The sequence below is a fragment of the Schistocerca gregaria genome, chromosome 3, assembly GCF_023897955.1.
Source record: "Schistocerca gregaria isolate iqSchGreg1 chromosome 3, iqSchGreg1.2, whole genome shotgun sequence".
Taxonomy (NCBI): Eukaryota; Metazoa; Arthropoda; class Insecta; order Orthoptera; family Acrididae; genus Schistocerca; species Schistocerca gregaria.
The window spans coordinates 18,074,334-18,095,824 of NC_064922.1; the positions used below are offsets into that span (position 1 = coordinate 18,074,334).

The 21,491-nt window shown below is 49.6% G+C and overlaps 1 non-coding gene across 1 annotated transcript; it reads left to right on the plus strand.

Annotated features, from left to right (window-relative positions):
* Window positions 1–8,094: 8,094 nt before the first annotated feature.
* On the plus strand, window positions 8,095–8,167 carry Trnaa-cgc (transfer RNA alanine (anticodon CGC)). The gene has a single exon. It is a non-coding gene; the product is annotated as a tRNA-Ala (tRNA).
* Window positions 8,168–21,491: the final 13,324 nt, after the last annotated feature.

Consider the following 21,491-nt stretch of genomic DNA (forward strand, 5'->3'; position numbering starts at 1 on the left):
TACACAGTAGTAAAGAGCGAGGCACTGAGTTGGCATGAATAATGGAGTGCACAATGGGGCTCGAGATGTGTTTGTTACCTCAGGTGCTGTATGATTGTCGACAAGGAGTGAAAACGGAGCAATTTGTGACGGCTCTTTCAATTTAAGACGTTAAAAACAGACGGAATTCGCATTTGTAATACCAGAGCATCGAAACTACTTGGAACTTTTGTGTATATGAACGTGTCCGCGCCTTTGTACTCTGCTCCCTTCACCGCTACAAACCAACCAACCATCGTGTCCGTGCGCATCAGGGTCGCAAAGAATGGGGAATAGCGCAGTTTGGTCGTGCCTGGGGCGTAGCTCAGTTGTTAGAGCGTTCGCTTCGCATGAGAAAGGAGCAGCGTTCAAGCCGCGGCGCCTCCATTTTTAGTGGTCAGTGCATTGTAAGTGTTGGTCGCGGCGAACTAAAGGCACGCAAGATGTTGCAAAGCCAGCGTCACAGACTGATATGATGTATACTGACGTAAGGAGAGCAAGATGTAAGTGAGGGGACCGGCTGTTATCGAGGTGTCATCGAGTGCAGATCGGTCTTAGGTATCACGGCATAACCTCATTGAAGTCTAGAGGGTGGACAACACGTTCGTCTTACGCAGAGCGGTGTCCGAACTCTATTTTCGACGTTGTACGTGCCACTTTCATTGTGGCCAACTACGATTCGATACAGAATGCACGAAACCTGAAAGACACCCTAACGGATACATAGAGAGTAGTGTTTGTCTGCTGAATAATGGGAGTGCAAGGGTCTGTGTCGTCTATATGGCTGTTTGTAGCACCATTAGTCTTTGGGATAGCGGGCGTAGCTCAGATGGTAGAGCGCTCGTTCAGTATGCGAGAGGTACTGGGATCAATACCCAGTGCCTCCAGAATTTTTAACACACCTACATGCGCACCTTGCCATGCAAGTGGAATAATTCACAGCCAGCAGATGTGTCTAGGAAGATACAAGCGAATGATTAGCATCCACAATTGGCAAGCGTGCTGTTATTAGTGCGCGGGAAGCACCCTCCTCCCACGCCTACACTTTATTTAGAAACAGTACAAGTGTTCCCGTAAGATTCTCAAGCCTATGTCGGAAAGATCTGCGTTGCGCCGAGTTCACGTAAATCCCACTGCACATTCCTATTCTTTGCGTGCAGTCGGCTGCTACTGGTGTTGCTAGTTGTGACTGCTGATAACAGATGCCGTAGCAATCAATTCATGGAGTGAGTTGTATGTTTTGCGATAGTCTGTCTCTGACAAGCAAGCACAGGTGACATAGGTGCGAACACAGGAAGCTAGCAGACCCTCGCTGCCTGCAGACACCGAGCAGCCACACTAGGAGGGCGGCCTAAGCCGTAGGCGAAATGTGCTCATTCGCTTTGGCGCGACGTCGAACTATAAATAATGCTGTCACTAGCGTGAGCGTCGTGGAAAGTCGGAAAAGTCGGCTGCGTGGGTGAGTGCCAAGTTTGGGGAGCGTTTTGTTGTATGCGCAGTGCAATGGAGACGCGGAAACTTGTTGTGGCCCAGTGTTTTGCAGTTGGAGGACAAGATTAGTACACAGTAGTAAAGAGCGAGGCACTGAGTTGGCATGAATAATGGAGTGCACAATGGGGCTCGAGATGTGTTTGTTACCTCAGGTGCTGTATGATTGTCGACAAGGAGTGAAAACGGAGCAATTTGTGACGGCTCTTTCAATTTAAGACTTTAAAAACAGACGGAATTTGCATTTGTAATACCAGAGCATCGAAACTACTTGGAACTTTTGTGTATATGAACGTGTCCGCGCCTTTGTACTCTGCTGCCTTCACCGCTACAAACCAACCAACCATCGTGTCCGTGCGCATCAGAGTCGCAAAGAATGGGGAATAGCGCAGTTTGGTCGTGCCTGGGGCGTAGCTCAGTTGGTAGAGCGTTCGCTTCGCATGTGAAAGGAGCAGCGTTCAAGCCGCGGCGCCTCCATTTTTAGTGGTCAGTGCATTGTAAGTGTTGGTCGCGGCGAACTAAAGGCACGCAAGATGTTGCAAAGCCAGCGTCACAGACTGATATGATATATACTGACGTAAGGAGAGCAAGATGTAAGTGAGGGGACCGGCTGTTATCGAGGTGTCATCGAGTGCAGATCGGTCTTAGGTATCACGGCTTAACCTCATTCAAGTCTAGAGGGTGGACAACACGTTCGTCTTACTCAGAGCGGTGTCCGAACTCTATTTTCGACGTTGTACGTGCCACTTTCATTGTGGCCAACTACGATTCGATACAGAATGCACGAAACCTGAAAGACACCCTAACGGATACATAGAGAGTAGTGTTTGTCTGCTGAATAATGGGAGTGCAAGGGTCTGTGTCGTCTATATGGCTGTTTGTAGCACCATTAGTCTTCGTGGGGGCGGGCGTAGCTCAGATGGTAGAGCGCTCGGTTAGTATGCGAGAGGTACTGGGATCAATACCCAGTGGCTCCATAATTTTTAACACACCTACATGCGCACCTTGCCATGCAAGTGGAATAATTCTCAGCCTGCAGATGTGTCTAGGAAGATACAAGCGAATGATTAGCATCCACAATTGGCAAGCGTGCTGTTATTAGTGCGCGGGAAGCACCCTCCTCACACGCCTACACTTTATTTAGAAACAGTACAAGTGTTCCCGTAAGATTCTCAAGCCTATGTCGGAAAGATCTGCGTTGCGCCGAGTTCACGTAAATCCCACTGCAGATTCCCATTCTTTGCGTGCAGTCGGCTGCTACTGGTGTTGCTAGTTGTGACTGCTGATAACAGATGCCGTAGCAATCAATTCATGGAGTGAGTTGTATGTTTAGCGATAGTCTGTCTCTGACAAGCAAGCACAGGTGACATAGGTGCGAACACAGGAAGCTAGCAGACCCTCGCTGCCTGCAGACACCGAGCAGCCACACTAGGAGGGCGGCCTAAGCCGTAGGCGAAATGTGCTCATTCGCTTTGGCGCGACGTCGAACTATAAATAATGCTGTCACTAGCGTGAGCGTCGTGGAAAGTCGGAAAAGTCGGCTGCGTGGGTGAGTGCCAAGTTTGGGGAGCGTTTTGTAGTATGCGCAGTGCAATGGAGACGCGGAAACTTGTTGTGGCCCAGTGTTTTGCAGTTGGACGACAAGATTAGTACACAGTAGTAAAGAGCGAGGCACTGAGTTGGCATGAATAATGGAGTGCACAATGGGGCTCGAGATGTGTTTGTTACCTCAGGTGCTGTATGATTGTCGACAAGGAGTGAAAACGGAGCAATTTGTGACGGCTCTTTCAATTTAAGACGTTAAAAACAGACGGAATTTGCATTTGTAATACCAGAGCATCGAAACTACTTGGAACTTTTGTGTATATGAACGTGTCCGCGCCTTTGTACTCTGCTCCCTTCACCGCTACAAACCAACCAACCATCGTGTCCGTGCGCATCAGAGTCGCAAAGAATGGGGAATAGCGCTGTTTGGTCGTGCCTGGGGCGTAGCTCAGTTGGTAGAGCGGTCGCTTCGCATGTGAAAGGTGCAGCGTTCAAGCCGCGGCGCCTCAATTTTTTGTGGTCAGTGCATTGTAAGTGTTGGTCGCGCCGAACCTAAAGGCACGCAAGATGTTGCAAAGCCAGCGTCACAGACTGATATGATGTATACTGACGTAAGGAGAGCAAGATGTAAATGAGGGGACCGGCTGTTATCGAGGTGTCATCGAGTGCAGATCTGTCTTAGGTATCACGGCTTAACCTCATTGAAGTCTAGAGGGTGGACAACACGTTCGTCTTACTCAGAGCGGTGTCCGAACTCTATTTTCGACGTTGTACGTGCAACTTTTATTGTGGCCAACTACGATTCGATACAGAATGCACGAAACCTGAAAGACACCCTAACGGATACATAGAGAGTAGTGTTTGTCTGCTGAATAATGGGAGTGCAAGGGTCTGTGTCGTCTATATGGCTGTATGTAGCACCATTAGTCTTCGGGGGGGGGGGGGGGGGAAGCGGGTGTAGCTCAGATGGTACAGCGCTCGCTTAGTATGCGAGAGGTACTGGGATCAATACCCAGATCCTCCAGAATTTTTAACACACCTACATGCGCACCTTGCCAAGCAAGTGGAATAATTCTCAGCCTGCAGATGTGTCTAGGAAGATACAAGCGAATGATTAGCATCCACAATTGGCAAGCGTGCTGTTATTAGTGCGCGGGAAGCACCCTCCTCCCACGCCTACACTTTATTTAGAAACAGTACAAGTGTTCCCGTAAGATTCTCAAGCCTATGTCGGAAAGATCTGCGTTGCGCCGAGTTCACGTAAATCCCACTGCACATTCCTATCCTTTGCGTGCAGTCGGCTGCTACTGGTGTTGCTAGTTGTGACTGCTGATAACAGATGCCGTAGCAATCAATTCATGGAGTGAGTTGTATGTTTTGCGATAGTCTGTCTCTGACAAGCAAGCACAGGTGACATAGGTGCGAACACAGGAAGCTAGCAGACCCTCGCTGCCTGCAGACACCGAGCAGCCACACTAGGAGGGCGGCCTAAGCCGTAGGCGAAATGTGCTCATTCGCTTTGGCGCGACGTCGAACTATAAATAATGCGGTCACTAGCGTGAGCGTCGTGGAAAGTCGGAAAAGCCGGCTGCGTGGGTGAGTGCCAAGTTTGGGGAGCGTTTTGTTGTATGCGCAGTGCAATGGAGACGCGGAAACTTGTTGTGGCCCAGTGTTTTGCAGTTGGAGGACAAGATTAGTACACAGTAGTAAAGAGCGAGGCACTGAGTTGGCATGAATAATGGAGTGCACAATGGGGCTCGAGATGTGTTTGTTACCTCAGGTGCTGTATGATTGTCGACAAGGAGTGAAAACGGAGCAATTTGTGACGGCTCTTTCAATTTAAGACGTTAAAAACAGACGGAATTTGCATTTGTAATACCAGAGCATCGAAACTACTTGGAACTTTTGTGTATATGAACGTGTCCGCGCCTTTGTACTCTGCTCCCTTCACCGCTACAAACCAACCAACCATCGTGTCCGTGCGCATCAGAGTCGCAAAGAATGGGGAATAGCGCAGTTTGGTCGTGCCTGGGGCGTAGCTCAGTTGGTAGAGCGGTCGCTTCGCATGTGAAAGGTGCAGCGTTCAAGCCGCGGCGCCTCAATTTTTTGTGGTCAGTGCATTGTAAGTGTTGGTCGCGGCGAACCTAAAGGCACGCAAGATGTTGCAAAGCCAGCGTCACAGACTGATATGATGTATACTGACGTAAGGAGAGCAAGATGTAAATGAGGGGACCGGCTGTTATCGAGGTGTCATCGAGTGCAGATCGGTCTTAGGTATCACGGCTTAACCTCATTGAAGTCTAGAGGGTGGACAACACGTTCGTCTTACTCAGAGCGGTGTCCGAACTCTATTTTCGACGTTGTACGTGCCACTTTCATTGTGGCCAACTACGATTCGATACAGAATGCACGAAACCTGAAAGACACCCTAACGGATACATAGAGAGTAGTGTTTGTCTGCTGAATAATGGGAGTGCAAGGGTCTGTGTCGTCTATATGGCTGTTTGTAGCACCATTAGTCTTCGGGGTGGCGGGCGTAGCCCAGATGGTAGAGCGCTCGGTTAGTATGCGAGAGGTACTGGGATCAATACCCAGTGCCTCCAGAATTTTTAACACACCTACATGCGCACCTTGCCATGCAAGTGGAATAATTCACAGCCTGCAGATGTGTCTAGGAAGATACAAGCGAATGATTAGCATCCACAATTGGCAAGCGTGCTGTTATTAGTGCGCGGGCAGCACCCTCCTCCCACGCCTACACTTTATTTAGAAACAGTACAAGTGTTCCCGTAAGATTCTCAAGCCTATGTCGGAAAGATCTGCGTTGCGCCGAGTTCACGTAAATCCCACTGCACATTCCTATCCTTTGCGTGCAGTCCGCTGCTACTGGTGTTGCTAGTTGTGACTGCTGATAACAGATGCCGTAGCAATCAATTCATGGAGTGAGTTGTATGTTTTGCGATAGTCTGTCTCTGACAAGCAAGCACAGGTGACATAGGTGCGAACACAGGAAGCTAGCAGACCCTCGCTGCCTGCAGACACCGAGCAGCCACACTAGGAGGGCGGCCTAAGCCGTAGGCGAAATGTGCTCATTCGCTTTGGCGCGACGTCGAACTACACTCCTGGAAATTGAAATAAGAACACCGTGAATTCATTGTCCCAGGAAGGGGAAACTTTATTGACACATTCCTGGGGTCAGATACATCACATGGTCACACTGACAGAACCACAGGCACATTGACACAGGCAACAGAGCATGCACAATGTCGGCACTAGTACAGTGTATATCCACCTTTCACAGCAATGCAGGCTGCTATTCTCCCATGGAGACGATCGTAGAGATGCTGGATGTAGTCCTGTGGAACTTCTTGCCATGCCATTTCCACCTGGTGCCTCAGTTGGACCAGCGTTCGTGCTGGAAGTGCAGACCGCGCGAGACGACGCTTCATCCAGTCCCAAACATGCTCAATGGGGGACAGATCTGGAGATCTTGCTGGCCAGAGAAGTTGACTTACACCTTCTAGAGCACGTTGGGTGGCACGGGATCCATGCGGACGTGCATTGTCCTGTTGGAACAGCAAGTTCCCTTGCCGGTCTAGGAATGGTAGAACGATGGGTTCGATGACGGTTTGGATGTACCGTGCACTATTCAGTGTCCCCTCGACGATCACCAGAGGTGTACGGCCAGTGTAGGAGATCGCTCCCCACACCATGATGCCGGGTGTTGGCCCTGTGTGCCTCGGTCGTATGCAGTCCTGATTGTGGCGCTCACCTGCACGGCGCCAAACACACATACGACCATCATTGGCACCAAGGCAGAAGCGACTCTCATCGCTGAAGACGACACGTCTCCATTCGTCCCTCCATTTACGCCTGTCGCGACACCACTGGAGGCGGGCTGCACGAGGTTGGGGCGTAAGCGGAAGACGGCCTAACGGTGTGCGGGACCGTAGCCCAGCTTCATGGAGACGGTTGCGAATGGTCCTCGCTGATACCCCAGGAGCAACAGTGTCAATAATTTGCTGCGTAGTGGCGGTACGGTCCCCTACGGCACTGCATAGGATCCTACGGTCTTGGCGTGCATCCGTGTGTTTCTGCGGTCCGGTCCCAGGTCGACGGGCATGTGCACCTTCCGCCGACCACTGGCGACAACATCGATGTACTGTGGAGACCTCACGCCCCACGTGTTGAGCAATTCGGCGGTACGTCCACCCGGCCTCCCGCATGCCCACTATACGCCCTCGCTCAAAGTCCGTCAACTGCACATACAGTTCACGTCCACACTGTCGCGGCATGCTACCAGTGTTAAAGACTGCGATGGAGCTCCGTATGCCACGGCAAACTGGCTGATACTGACAATGGGGGTTCACAAATGCTGCGCAGCTAGCGCCATTCGACGGCCAACACCGCGATTCCTGGTGTGTCCGCTGTGCCGTGCGTGTGATCATTGCTTGTACAGCCCTCTCGCAGTGTCCGGAGCAAGTATGGTGGGTCTGACACACCGGTGTCAATGTGTTCTTTTTTCCATTTCCAGGAGTGTATAAATAATGCTGTCAATAGCGTGAGCGTTGCGTGAGCGTCGTGTAAAGTCGGAAAAGTCGGCTGCGTGGGTGAGTGCCAAGTTTGGGGAGCGTTTTGTAGTATGCGCAGTGCAATGGAGACGCGGAAACTTGTTGTGGCCCAGTGTTTTGCAGTTGGAGGACAAGATTAGTACACAGTAGTAAAGAGCGAGGCACTGAGTTGGCATGAATAATGGAGTGCACAATGGGGCTCGAGATGTGTTTGTTACCTCAGGTGCTGTATGATTGTCGACAAGGAGTGAAAACGGAGCAATTTGTGACGGCTCTTTCAATTTAAGACGTTAAAAACAGACGGAATTTGCATTTCTAATACCAGAGCATCGAAACTACTTGGAACTTTTGTGTATATGAACGTGTCCGCGCCTTTGTACTCTGCTCCCTTCACCGCTAAAAACCAACCAACCATTGTGTCCGTGCGCATCAGAGTCGCAAAGAATGGGGAATAGCGCAGTTTGGTCGTGCCTGGGGCGTAGCTCAGTTGGTAGAGCGTTCGCTTCGCATGTGAAAGGTGCAGCGTTCAAGCCGCGGTGCCTCAATTTTTTGTGGTCAGTGCATTGTAAGTGTTGGTCGCGGCGAACCTAAAGGCACGCAATATGTTGCAAAGCCAGCGTCACAGACTGATATGATGTATACTGACGTAAGGAGAGCAAGATGTAAGTGAGGGGACCGGCTGTTATCGAGGTGTCATCGAGTGCAGATCGGTCTTAGGTATCACGGCTTAACCTCATTGAAGTCTATAGGGTGGACAACACGTTCGTCTTACTCAGAGCGGTGTCCGAACTATATTTTCGACGTTGTACGTGCCACTTTCATTGTGGCCAACTACGATTCGATACAGAATGCACGAAACCTGAAAGACACCCTAACGGATACATAGAGAGTAGTGTTTGTCTGCTGAATAATGGGAGTGCAAGGGTCTGTGTCGTCTATATGGCTGTTTGTAGCACCATTAGTCTTTGGGATGGCGGGCGTAGCTCAGATGGTAGAGCGCTCGTTTAGTATGCGAGAGGTACTGGGATCAATACCCAGTGCCTCCAGAATTTTTAACACACCTACATGCGCACCTTGCCATGCAAGTGGAATAATTCACAGCCAGCAGATGTGTCTAGGAAGATACAAGCGAATGATTAGCATCCACAATTGGCAAGCGTGCTGTTATTAGTGCGCGGGAAGCACCCTCCTCCCACGCCTACACTTTATTTAGAAACAGTACAAGTGTTCCCGTAAGATTCTCAAGCCTATGTCGGAAAGATCTGCGTTGCGCCGAGTTCACGTAAATCCCACTGCACATTCCTATTCTTTGCGTGCAGTCGGCTGCTACTGGTGTTGCTAGTTGTGACTGCTGATAACAGATGCCGTAGCAATCAATTCATGGAATGAGTTGTATGTTTTGCGATAGTCTGTCTCTGACAAGCAAGCACAGGTGACATAGGTGCGAACACAGGAAGCTAGCAGACCCTCGCTGCCTGCAGACACCGAGCAGCCACACTAGGAGGGCGGCCTAAGCCGTAGGCGAAATGTGCTCATTCGCTTTGGGGCGACGTCGAACTATAAATAATGCTGTCACTAGCGTGAGCGTCGTGGAAAGTCGGAAAAGTCGGCTGCGTGGGTGAGTGCCAAGTTTGGGGAGCGTTTTGTTGTATGCGCAGTGCAATGGAGACGCGGAAACTTGTTGTGGCCCAGTGTTTTGCAGTTGGAGGACAAGATTATTACACAGTAGTAAAGAGCGAGGCACTGAGTTGGCATGAATAATGGAGTGCACAATGGGGCTCAAGATGTGTTTGTTACCTCAGGTGCTGTATGATTGTCGTCAAGGAGTGAAAACGGAGCAATTTGTGACGGCTCTTTCAATTTAAGACGTTAAAAACAGACGGAATTTGCATTTCTAATACCAGAGCATCGAAACTACTTGGAACTTTTGTGTATATGAACGTGTCCGCGCCTTTGTACTCTGCTCCCTTCACCGCTACAAACCAACCAACCATCGTGTCCGTGCGCATCAGAGTCGCAAAGAATGCGGAATAGCGCAGTTTGGTCGTGCCTGGGGCGTAGCTCAGTTGGTAGAGCGTTCGCTTCGCATGTGAAAGGTGCAGCGTTCAAGCCGCGGCGCCTCCATTTTTTGTGGTCAGTGCATTGTAAGTGTTGGTCGCGGCGAACCTAAAGGCACGCAAGATGTTGCAAAGCCAGCGTCACAGACTGTTATGATGTATACTGACGTAAGGAGAGCAAGATGTAAGTGAGGGGACCGGCTGTTATCGAGGTGTCATCGAGTGCAGATCGGTCTTAGGTATCACGGCTTAACCTCATTGAAGTCTAGAGGGTGGACAACACGTTCGTCTTACTCAGAGCGGTGTCCGAACTCTATTTTCGACGTTGTACGTGCCACTTTCATTGTGGCCAACTACGATTCGATACAGAATGCACGAAACCTGAAAGACACCCTAACGGATACATAGAGAATAGTGTTTGTCTGCTGAATAATGGTAGTGCAAGGGTCTGTGTCGTCTATATGGGTGTATGTAGCACCATTCGTCTTCGGGGGGGCGGGCGTAGCTCAGATGGTAGAGCGCTCGCTTAGTATGCGAGAGGTACTGGGATCAATACCCAGTTCCTCCAGAAATTTTAACACACCTACATGCGCACCTTGCCAAGCAAGTGGAATAATTCTCAGCCTGCAGATGTGTCTAGGAAGATACAAGCGAATGATTAGCATCCACAATTGGCAAGCGTGCTGTTATTAGTGCGCGGGAAGCACACTCCTCCCACGCCTACACTTTATTTAGAAACAGTACAAGTGTTCCCGTAAGATTCTCAAGCCTATGTCGGAAAGATCTGCCTTGCGCCGAGTTCACGTAAATCCCACTGCACATTCCTATTCTTTGCGTGCAGTCGGCTGCTACTGGTGTTGCTAGTTGTGACTGCTGATAACAGATGCCGTAGCAATCAATTCATGGAGTGAGTTGTATGTTTTGCGATAGTCTGTCTCTGACAAGCAAGCACAGGTGACATAGGTGCGAACACAGGAAGCTAGCAGACCCTCGCTGCCTGCGGACACCGAGCAGCCACACTAGGAGGGCGGCCTAAGCCGTAGGCGAAATGTGCTCATTCGCTTTGGCGCGACGTCGAACTATAAATAATGCTGTCACTAGCGTGAGCGTCGTGGAAAGTCGGAAAAGTCGGCTGCGTGGGTGAGTGCCAAGTTTGGGGAGCGTTTTGTAGTATGCGCAGTGCAATGGCGACGCGGAAACTTGTTGTGGCCCAGTGTTTTGCAGCTGGACGACAAGATTAGTACACAGTAGTAAAGAGCGAGGCACTGAGTTGGCATGAATAATGGAGTGCACAATGGGGCTCGAGATGTGTTTGTTACCTCAGGTGCTGTATGATTGACGACAAGGAGTGAAAACGGAGCAATTTGTGACGGCTCTTTCAATTTAAGACGTTAAAAACAGACGGAATTTGCATTTGTAATACCAGAGCATCGAAACTACTTGGAAATTTTCTGTATATGAACGTGTCCGCGCCTTTGTACTCTGCTCCCTTCACCGCTACAAACCAACCAACCATCGTGTCCGTGCGCATCAGGGTCGCAAAGAATGGGGAATAGCGCAGTTTGGTGGTGCCTGGGGCGTAGCTCAGTTGGTAGAGCGTTCGCTTCGCATGTGAAAGGTGCAGCGTTCAAGCCGCGGCGCCTCCATTTCTTGTGGTCAGTGCATTGTAAGTGTTGGTCGCGGCGAACCTAAAGGCACGCAAGATGTTGCAAAGCCATCGTCACAGACTGATATGATGTATACTGACGTAAGGAGAGCAAGATGTAAGTGTGGGGACCGGCTGTTATCGAGGTGTCATCGAGTGCAGATCTGTCTTAGGTATCACGGCTTAACCTCATTGAAGTCTAGAGGGTGGACAACACGTTCGTCTTACTCAGAGTGGTGTCCGAACTCTATTTTCGACGTTATACGTGCCACTTTCATTGTGGCCAACTACGATTCGATACAGAATGCACGAAACCTGAAAGACACCCTAACGGATACATAGAGAGTAATGTTTGTCTGCTGAATAATGGGAGTGCAAGGGTCTGTGTCGTCTATATGGCTGTATGTAGCATCATTAGTCTTCGGGGGGGCGGGCGTAGCTCAGATGGTAGAGCGCTCGCTTAGTATGCGAGAGGTACTGGGATCAATACCCAGTTCCTCCAGAATTTTTAACACACCTACATGCGCACCTTGCCATGCAAGTGGAATAATTCTCAGCCTGCAGATGTGTCTAGGAAGATACAAGCGAATGATTAGCATCCACAATTGGCAAGCGTGCTGTTATTAGTGCGCGGGAAGCACACTCCTCCCACGCCTACACTTTATTTAGAAACAGTACAAGTGTTCCCGTAAGATTCTCAAGCCTATGTCGGAAAGATCTGCGTTGCGCCGAGTTCACGTAAATCCCACTGCACATTCCTATTCTTTGCGTGCAGTCGGCTGCTACTGGTGTTGCTAGTTGTGACTGCTGATAACAGATGCCGTAGCAATCAATTCATGGAGTGAGTTGTATGTTTTGCGATAGTCTGTCTCTGACAAGCAAGCACAGGTGACATAGGTGCGAACACAGGAAGCTAGCAGACCCTCGCTGCCTGCAGACACCGAGCAGCCACACTAGGAGGGCGGCCTAAGCCGTAGTCGAAATGTGCTCATTCGCTTTGGCGCGACGTCGAACTATAAATAATGCTGTCACTAGCGTGAGCGTTGCGTGAGCGTCGTGGAAAGTCGGAAAAGTCGGCTGCGTGGGTGAGTGCCAAGTTTGGGGAGCGTTTTGTAGTATGCGCAGTGCAATGGAGACGCGGAAACTTGTTGTGGCCCAGTGTTTTGCAGTTGGACGACAAGATTAGTACACAGTAGTAAAGAGCGAGGCACTGAGTTGGCATGAATAATGGAGTGCACAATGGGGCTCGAGATGTGTTTGTTACCTCAGGTGATGTATGACTGTCGACAAGGAGTGAAAACGGAGCAATTTGTGACGGCTCTTTCAATTTAAGACGTTAAAAACAGATGGAATTTGCATTTGTAATACCAGAGCATCGAAACTACTTGGAACTTTTGTGTATATGAACGTGTCCGCGCCTTTGTACTCTGCTCCCTTCACCGCTACAAACCAACCAACCATCGTGTCCGTGCGCATCAGAGTCACAATGAAAGGGGAATAGCGCAGTTTGGACGTGCCTGGGGCGTAGCTCAGTTGGTAGAGCGTTCGCTTCGCATTAGAAAGGTGCAGGGTTCAAGCCGCGGTGCCTCAATTTTTTGTGGTCAGTGCATTGTAAGTGTTGGTCGCGGCGAACCTAAAGGCACGCAAGATGTTGCAAAGCCAGCGTCACAGACTGATATGATGTATACTGACGTAAGGAGAGCAAGATGTAAGTGTGGGGACCGGCTGTTATCGAGGTGTCATCGAGTGCAGATCTGTCTTAGGTATCACGGCTTAACCTCATTGAAGTCTAGAGGGTTGACAACACGTTCGTCATACTCAGAGCGGTGTCCGAACTCTATTTTCGACGTTATACGTGCCACTTTCATTGTGGCCAACTACGATTCGATACAGAATGCACGAAACCTGAAAGACACCCTAACGGATACATAGAGAGTAGTGTTTGTCTGCTGAATAATGGGAATGCAAGGGTCTGTGTCGTCTATATGGCTGTATGTAACAACATTAGTCTTCGGGGGGACGGGCTTAGCTCAGATGGTAGAGCGCTCGCTTAGTATGCGAGAGGTACTGGGATCAATACCCAGTGCCTCCAGAATTTTTAACACACCTACATGCGCACCTTGCCATGCAAGTGGAATAATTCTCAGCCTGTAGATGTGTCTAGGAAGATACAAGCGAATGGTTAGCATCCACAATTGGCAAGCGTGCTGTTATTAGTGCGCGGGAAGCACCCTCCTCCCACGCCTACACTTAATTTAGAAACAGTACAAGTGTTCCCGTAAGATTCTCAAGCCTATGTCGGAAAGATCTGCGTTGCGCCGAGTTCACGTAAATCCCACTGCACATTCCTATTCTTTGCGTGCAGTCGGCTGCTACTGGTGTTGCTAGTTGTGACTGCTGATAAGAGATGCCGTAGCAATCAATTCATGGAGTGAGTTGTATGTTTTGCGATAGTCTGTCTCTGACAAGCAAGCACAGGTGACATAGGTGCGAACACAGGAAGCTAGCAGACCCTCGCTGCCTGCAGACACCGAGCAGCCACACTAGGAGGGCGGCCTAAGCCGTAGTCGAAATGTGCTCATTCGCTTTGGCGCGATGTCGAACTATAAATAATGCTGTCACTAGCGTGAGCGTCGTGGAAAGTCGGAAAAGTCGGCTGCGTGGGTGAGTGCCAAGTTTGGGGAGCGTTTTGTAGTATGCGCAGTGCAATGGAGACGCGGAAACTTGTTGTGGCCCAGTGTTTTGCAGTTGGACGACAAGATTAGTACACAGTAGTAAAGAGCGAGGCACTGAGTTGGCATGAATAATGGAGTGCACAATGGGGCTCGAGATGTGTTTGTTACCTCAGGTGATGTATGACTGTCGACAAGGAGTGAAAACGGAGCAATTTGTGACGGCTCTTTCAATTTAAGACGTTAAAAACAGATGGAATTTGCATTTGTAATACCAGAGCATCGAAACTACTTGGAACTTTTGTGTATATGAACGTGTCCGCGCCTTTGTACTCTGCTCCCTTCACCGCTACAAACCAACCAACCATCGTGTCCGTGCGCATCAGAGTCACAATGAAAGGGGAATAGCGCAGTTTGGACGTGCCTGGGGCGTAGCTCAGTTGGTAGAGCGTTCGCTTCGCATTAGAAAGGTGCAGGGTTCAAGCCGCGGTGCCTCCATTTTTTGTGGTCAGTGCATTGTAAGTGTTGGTCGCGGCGAACCTAAAGGCACGCAAGATGTTGCAAAGCCAGCGTCACAGACTGATATGATGTATACTGACGTAAGGAGAGCAAGATGTAAGTGTGGGGACCGGCTGTTATCGAGGTGTCATCGAGTGCAGATCTGTCTTAGGTATCACGGCTTAACCTCATTGAAGTCTAGAGGGTTGACAACACGTTCGTCATACTCAGAGCGGTGTCCGAACTCTATTTTCGACGTTATACGTGCCACTTTCATTGTGGCCAACTACGATTCGATACAGAATGCACGAAACCTGAAAGACACCCTAACGGATACATAGAGAGTAGTGTTTGTCTGCTGAATAATGGGAATGCAAGGGTCTGTGTCGTCTATATGGCTGTATGTAACAACATTAGTCTTCGGGGGGACGGGCTTAGCTCAGATGGTAGAGCGCTCGCTTAGTATGAGAGAGGTACGGGGATCAACACCCTGTGCCTCCAGAATTTTTTACACACCTACATGCGCACCTTGCCATGCAAGTGGAATAATTCTCAGCCTGCAGATGTGTCTAGGAAGATACAAGCGAATGATTAGCATCCACAATTGGCAAGCGTGCTGTTATTAGTGCGCGGGAAGCACCCTCTTCCCACGCCTACACTTTATTTAGAAACAGTACAAGTGTTCCCGTAAGATTCTCAAGCCTATGTCGGAAAGATCTGCCTTGCGCCGAGTTCACGTAAATCCCACTGCACATTCCTATTCTTTGCGTGCAGTCGGCTGCTACTGGTGTTGCTAGTTGTGACTGCTGATAACAGATGCCGTAGCAATCAATTCATGGAGTGAGTTGTATGTTTTGCGATAGTCTGTCTCTGACAAGCAAGCACAGGTGACATAGGTGCGAACACAGGAAGCTAGCAGACCGTCGCTGCCTGCAGACACCGAGCAGCCACACTAGGAGGGCGGCCTAAGCCGTAGGCGAAATGTGCTGATTCGCTTTGGCGCGACGTCGAACTATAAATAATGCTGTCACTAGCGTGAGCGTTGCGTGAGCGTCGTGGAAAGTCGGAAAAGTCGGCTGCGTGGGTGAGTGCCAAGTTTGGGGAGCGTTTTGTAGTATGCGCAGTGCAATGGAGACGCGGAAACTTGTTGTGGCCCAGTGTTTTGCAGTTGGACGACAAGATTAGTACACAGTAGTAAAGAGCGAGGCACTGAGTTGGCATGAATAATGGAGAGCACAATGGGGCTCGAGATGTGTTTGTTACCTCAGGTGCTGTATGACTGTCGACAAGGAGTGAAAACGGAGGAATTTGTGACGGCTCTTTCAATTTAAGACGTTAAAAACAGACGGAATTTGCATTTGTAATACCAGAGCATCGAAACTACTTGGAACTTTTGTGTATATGAACGTGTCCGCGCCTTTGTACTCTGCTCCCTTCACCGCTACAAACCAACCAACCATCGTGTCCGTGCGCATCAGAGTCACAATGAAAGGGGAATAGCGCAGTTTGGTCGTGCCTGGGGCGTAGCTCAGTTGGTAGAGCGTTCGCTTCGCATTAGAAAGGTGCAGGGTTCAAGCCGCGGTGCCTCCATTTTTTGTGGTCAGTGCATTGTAAGTGTTGGTCGCGGCGAACCTAAAGGCACGCAAGATGTTGCAAAGCCAGCGTCACAGACTGATATGATGTATACTGACGTAAGGAGAGCAAGATGTAAGTGTGGGGACCGGCTGTTATCGAGGTGTCATCGAGTGCAGATCTGTCTTAGGTATCACGGCTTAACCTCATTGAAGTCTAGAGGGTTGACAACACGTTCGTCATACTCAGAGCGGTGTCCGAACTCTATTTTCGACGTTATACGTGCCACTTTCATTGTGGCCAACTACGATTCGATACAGAATGCACGAAACCTGAAAGACACCCTAACGGATACATAGAGAGTAGTGTTTGTCTGCTGAATAATGGGAATGCAAGGGTCTGTGTCGTCTATATGGCTGTATGTAACAACATTAGTCTTCGGGGGGACGGGCTTAGCTCAGATGGTAGAGCGCTCGCTTAGTATGCGAGAGGTACTGGGATCAATACCCAGTGCCTCCAGAATTTTTAACACACCTACATGCGCACCTTGCCATGCAAGTGGAATAATTCTCAGCCTGTAGATGTGTCTAGGAAGATACAAGCGAATGGTTAGCATCCACAATTGGCAAGCGTGCTGTTATTAGTGCGCGGGAAGCACCCTCCTCCCACGCCTACACTTAATTTAGAAACAGTACAAGTGTTCCCGTAAGATTCTCAAGCCTATGTCGGAAAGATCTGCGTTGCGCCGAGTTCACGTAAATCCCACTGCACATTCCTATTCTTTGCGTGCAGTCGGCTGCTACTGGTGTTGCTAGTTGTGACTGCTGATAAGAGATGCCGTAGCAATCAATTCATGGAGTGAGTTGTATGTTTTGCGATAGTCTGTCTCTGACAAGCAAGCACAGGTGACATAGGTGCGAACACAGGAAGCTAGCAGACCCTCGCTGCCTGCAGACACCGAGCAGCCACACTAGGAGGGCGGCCTAAGCCGTAGTCGAAATGTGCTCATTCGCTTTGGCGCGACGTCGAACTATAAATAATGCTGTCACTAGCGTGAGCGTCGTGGAAAGTCGGAAAAGTCGGCTGCGTGGGTGAGTGCCAAGTTTGGGGAGCGTTTTGTAGTATGCGCAGTGCAATGGAGACGCGGAAACTTGTTGTGGCCCAGTGTTTTGCAGTTGGACGACAAGATTAGTACACAGTAGTAAAGAGCGAGGCACTGAGTTGGCATGAATAATGGAGTGCACAATGGGGCTCGAGATGTGTTTGTTACCTCAGGTGATGTATGACTGTCGACAAGGAGTGAAAACGGAGCAATTTGTGACGGCTCTTTCAATTTAAGACGTTAAAAACAGACGGAATTTGCATTTGTAATACCAGAGCATCGAAACTACTTGGAACTTTTGTGTATATGAACGTGTCCGCGCCTTTGTACTCTGCTCCCTTCACCGCTACAAACCAACCAACCATCGTGTCCGTGCGCATCAGAGTCACAATGAAAGGGGAATAGCGCAGTTTGGACGTGCCTGGGGCGTAGCTCAGTTGGTAGAGCGTTCGCTTCGCATTAGAAAGGTGCAGGGTTCAAGCCGCGGTGCCTCCATTTTTTGTGGTCAGTGCATTGTAAGTGTTGGTCGCGGCGAACCTAAAGGCACGCAAGATGTTGCAAAGCCAGCGTCACAGACTGATATGATGTATACTGACGTAAGGAGAGCAAGATGTAAGTGTGGGGACCGGCTGTTATCGAGGTGTCATCGAGTGCAGATCTGTCTTAGGTATCACGGCTTAACCTCATTGAAGTCTAGAGGGTTGACAACACGTTCGTCATACTCAGAGCGGTGTCCGAACTCTATTTTCGACGTTATACGTGCCACTTTCATTGTGGCCAACTACGATTCGATACAGAATGCACGAAACCTGAAAGACACCCTAACGGATACATAGAGAGTAGTGTTTGTCTGCTGAATAATGGGAATGCAAGGGTCTGTGTCGTCTATATGGCTGTATGTAACAACATTAGTCTTCGGGGGGACGGGCTTAGCTCAGATGGTAGAGCGCTCGCTTAGTATGAGAGAGGTACGGGGATCAACACCCTGTGCCTCCAGAATTTTTTACACACCTACATGCGCACCTTGCCATGCAAGTGGAATAATTCTCAGCCTGCAGATGTGTCTAGGAAGATACAAGCGAATGATTAGCATCCACAATTGGCAAGCGTGCTGTTATTAGTGCGCGGGAAGCACCCTCTTCCCACGCCTACACTTTATTTAGAAACAGTACAAGTGTTCCCGTAAGATTCTCAAGCCTATGTCGGAAAGATCTGCCTTGCGCCGAGTTCACGTAAATCCCACTGCACATTCCTATTCTTTGCGTGCAGTCGGCTGCTACTGGTGTTGCTAGTTGTGACTGCTGATAACAGATGCCGTAGCAATCAATTCATGGAGTGAGTTGTATGTTTTGCGATAGTCTGTCTCTGACAAGCAAGCACAGGTGACATAGGTGCGAACACAGGAAGCTAGCAGACCGTCGCTGCCTGCAGACACCGAGCAGCCACACTAGGAGGGCGGCCTAAGCCGTAGGCGAAATGTGCTGATTCGCTTTGGCGCGACGTCGAACTATAAATAATGCTGTCACTAGCGTGAGCGTTGCGTGAGCGTCGTGGAAAGTCGGAAAAGTCGGCTGCGTGGGTGAGTGCCAAGTTTGGGGAGCGTTTTGTAGTATGCGCAGTGCAATGGAGACGCGGAAACTTGTTGTGGCCCAGTGTTTTGCAGTTGGACGACAAGATTAGTACACAGTAGTAAAGAGCGAGGCACTGAGTTGGCATGAATAATGGAGAGCACAATGGGGCTCGAGATGTGTTTGTTACCTCAGGTGCTGTATGACTGTCGACAAGGAGTGAAAACGGAGGAATTTGTGACGGCTCTTTCAATTTAAGACGTTAAAAACAGACGGAATTTGCATTTGTAATACCAGAGCATCGAAACTACTTGGAACTTTTGTGTATATGAACGTGGCCGCGCCTTTGTACTCTGCTCCCTTCACCGCTACAAACCAACCAACCATCGTGTCCGTGCGCATCAAGGTCGCAATGAATGGGGAATAGCGCAGTTTGGTCGTGCCTGGGGCGTAGCTCAGTTGGTAGAGCGTTCACTTCGCATGAGAAAGGTGCAGGGTTCAAGCCGCGGCGCCTCCATTTTTTGTGGTCATAGCATTGTAAGTGTTGGTCGCGGCGAACCTAAAGGCACGCAAGATGTTGCAAATCCAGCGTCACAGACTGATATGACGTATACTGACGTAAGGAGAGCAAGATGTAAGTGTGGGGACCGGCTGTTATCGAGGTGTCATCGAGTGCAGATCTGTCTTAGGTATCACGGCTTAACCTCATTGAAGTCTAGAGGGTGGACAACACGTTCGTCTTACTCAGAGCGGTGTCCGAACTCTATTTTCAACGTTATACGTGCCACTTTCATTGTGGCCAACTACGATTCGATACAGAATGCACGAAACCTGAAAGACACACTAACGGATACATAGAGAGTAGTGTTTGTCTGCTGAATAATGGGAGTGCAAGGGTCTGTGTCGTCTCTATGGCTGTATGCAGCACCATTAGTCTTCTGGGGGGCGGGCGTAGCTCAGATGGTAGAGCGCTCGCTTAGTATGCGAGAGGTACTGGGATCAATACCCAGTGCCTCCAGAATTTTTAACACACCTACATGCGCACCTTGCCATGCAAGTGGAATAATTCTCAGCCTGCAGATGTGTCTAGGAAGATACAAGCGAATGATTAGCATCCACAATTGGCAAGCGTGCTGTTATTAGTGCGCGGGAAGCACACTCCTCCCACGCCTACACTTTATTTAGAAACAGTACAAGTGTTGCCGTAAGATTCTCAAGCCTATGTCGGAAAGATCTGCGTTGCGCCGAGTTCACGTAAATCCCACTGCACATTCCTATTCTTTGCGTGCAGTCGGCTGCTACTGGTGTTGCTAGTTGTGACTGCTGATAACACATGCCGTAGCAATCAATTCATGGAGTGAGTTGTATGTTTTGCGATAGTCTGTCTCTGACAAGCAAGCACAGGTGACATAGGTGCGAACACAGGAAGCTAGCAGACCCTCGCTGCCTGCAGACACCGAGCAGCCACACTAGGAGGGCGGCCTAAGCCGTAGGCGAAATGAGCTCATTCGCTTTGGGGCGACGTCGAACTATAAATAATGCTGTCACTAGCGTGAGCGTTGCGTGAGCGTCGTGGAAAGTCGGAAAAGTCGGCTGCGTGGGTGAGTGCCAACTTTGGGGTGCGTTTTGTTGTATGCGCAGTGCAATGGAGACGCGGAAACTTGTTGTGGCCCAGTGTTTTGCAGTTGGAGGACAAGATTATTACACAGTAGTAAAGAGCGAGGCACTGAGTTGGCATGAATAATGGAATGCACAATGGTGCTCAAGATGTGTTTGTTACCTCAGGTGCTGTATGATTGTCGTCAAGGAGTGAAAACGGAGCAATTTGTGACGGCTCTTTCAATTTAAGACGTTAAAAACAGACGGAATTTGCATTTGTAATACCAGAGCATCGAAACTACTTGGAACTTTTGTGTATATGAACGTGTCCGCGCCTTTGTACTCTGCTTCCTTCACCGCTACAAACCAACCAACCATCGTGTCCGTGCGCATCAGAGTCGCAAAGAATGGGGAATAGCGCAGTTTGGTCGTGCATGTGGCGTAGCTCAGTTGGTAGAGCGTTCGCTTCGCATGAGAAAGGTGCAGGGTTCAAGCCGCGGCGCCTCCATTTTTTGTGGTCAGTGCATTGTAAGTGTTGGTCGCGGCGAACCTAAAGGCACGCAAGATGTTGCAAAGCCAGCGTCACAGACTGATATGATGTATACTGACGTAAGGAGAGCAAGATGTAAGTGTGGGGACCGGCTGTTATCGAGGTGTCATCGAGTGCAGATCTGTCTTAGGTATCACGGCTTAACCTCATTGAAGTCTAGAGGGTTGACAACACGTTCGTCATACTCAGAGCGGTGTCCGAACTCTATTTTCGACGTTATACGTGCCACTTTCATTGTGGCCAACTACGATTCGATACAGAATGCACGAAACCTGAAAGACACCCTAACGGACACATAGAGAGTAGTGTTTGTCTGCTGAATAATGGGAATGCAAGGGTCTGTGTCGTCTATATGGCTGTATGTAACAACATCAGTCTTCGGGGGGACGGGCTTAGCTCAGATGGTAGAGCGCTCGCTTAGTATGAGAGAGGTACGGGGATCAACACCCTGTGCCTCCAGAATTTTTAACACACCTACATGCGCACCTTGCCATGCAAGTGGAATAATTCTCAGCCTGCAGATGTGTCTAGGAAGATACAAGCGAATGATTAGCATCCACAATTGGCAAGCGTGCTGTTATTAGTGCGCGGGAAGCACCCTCTTCC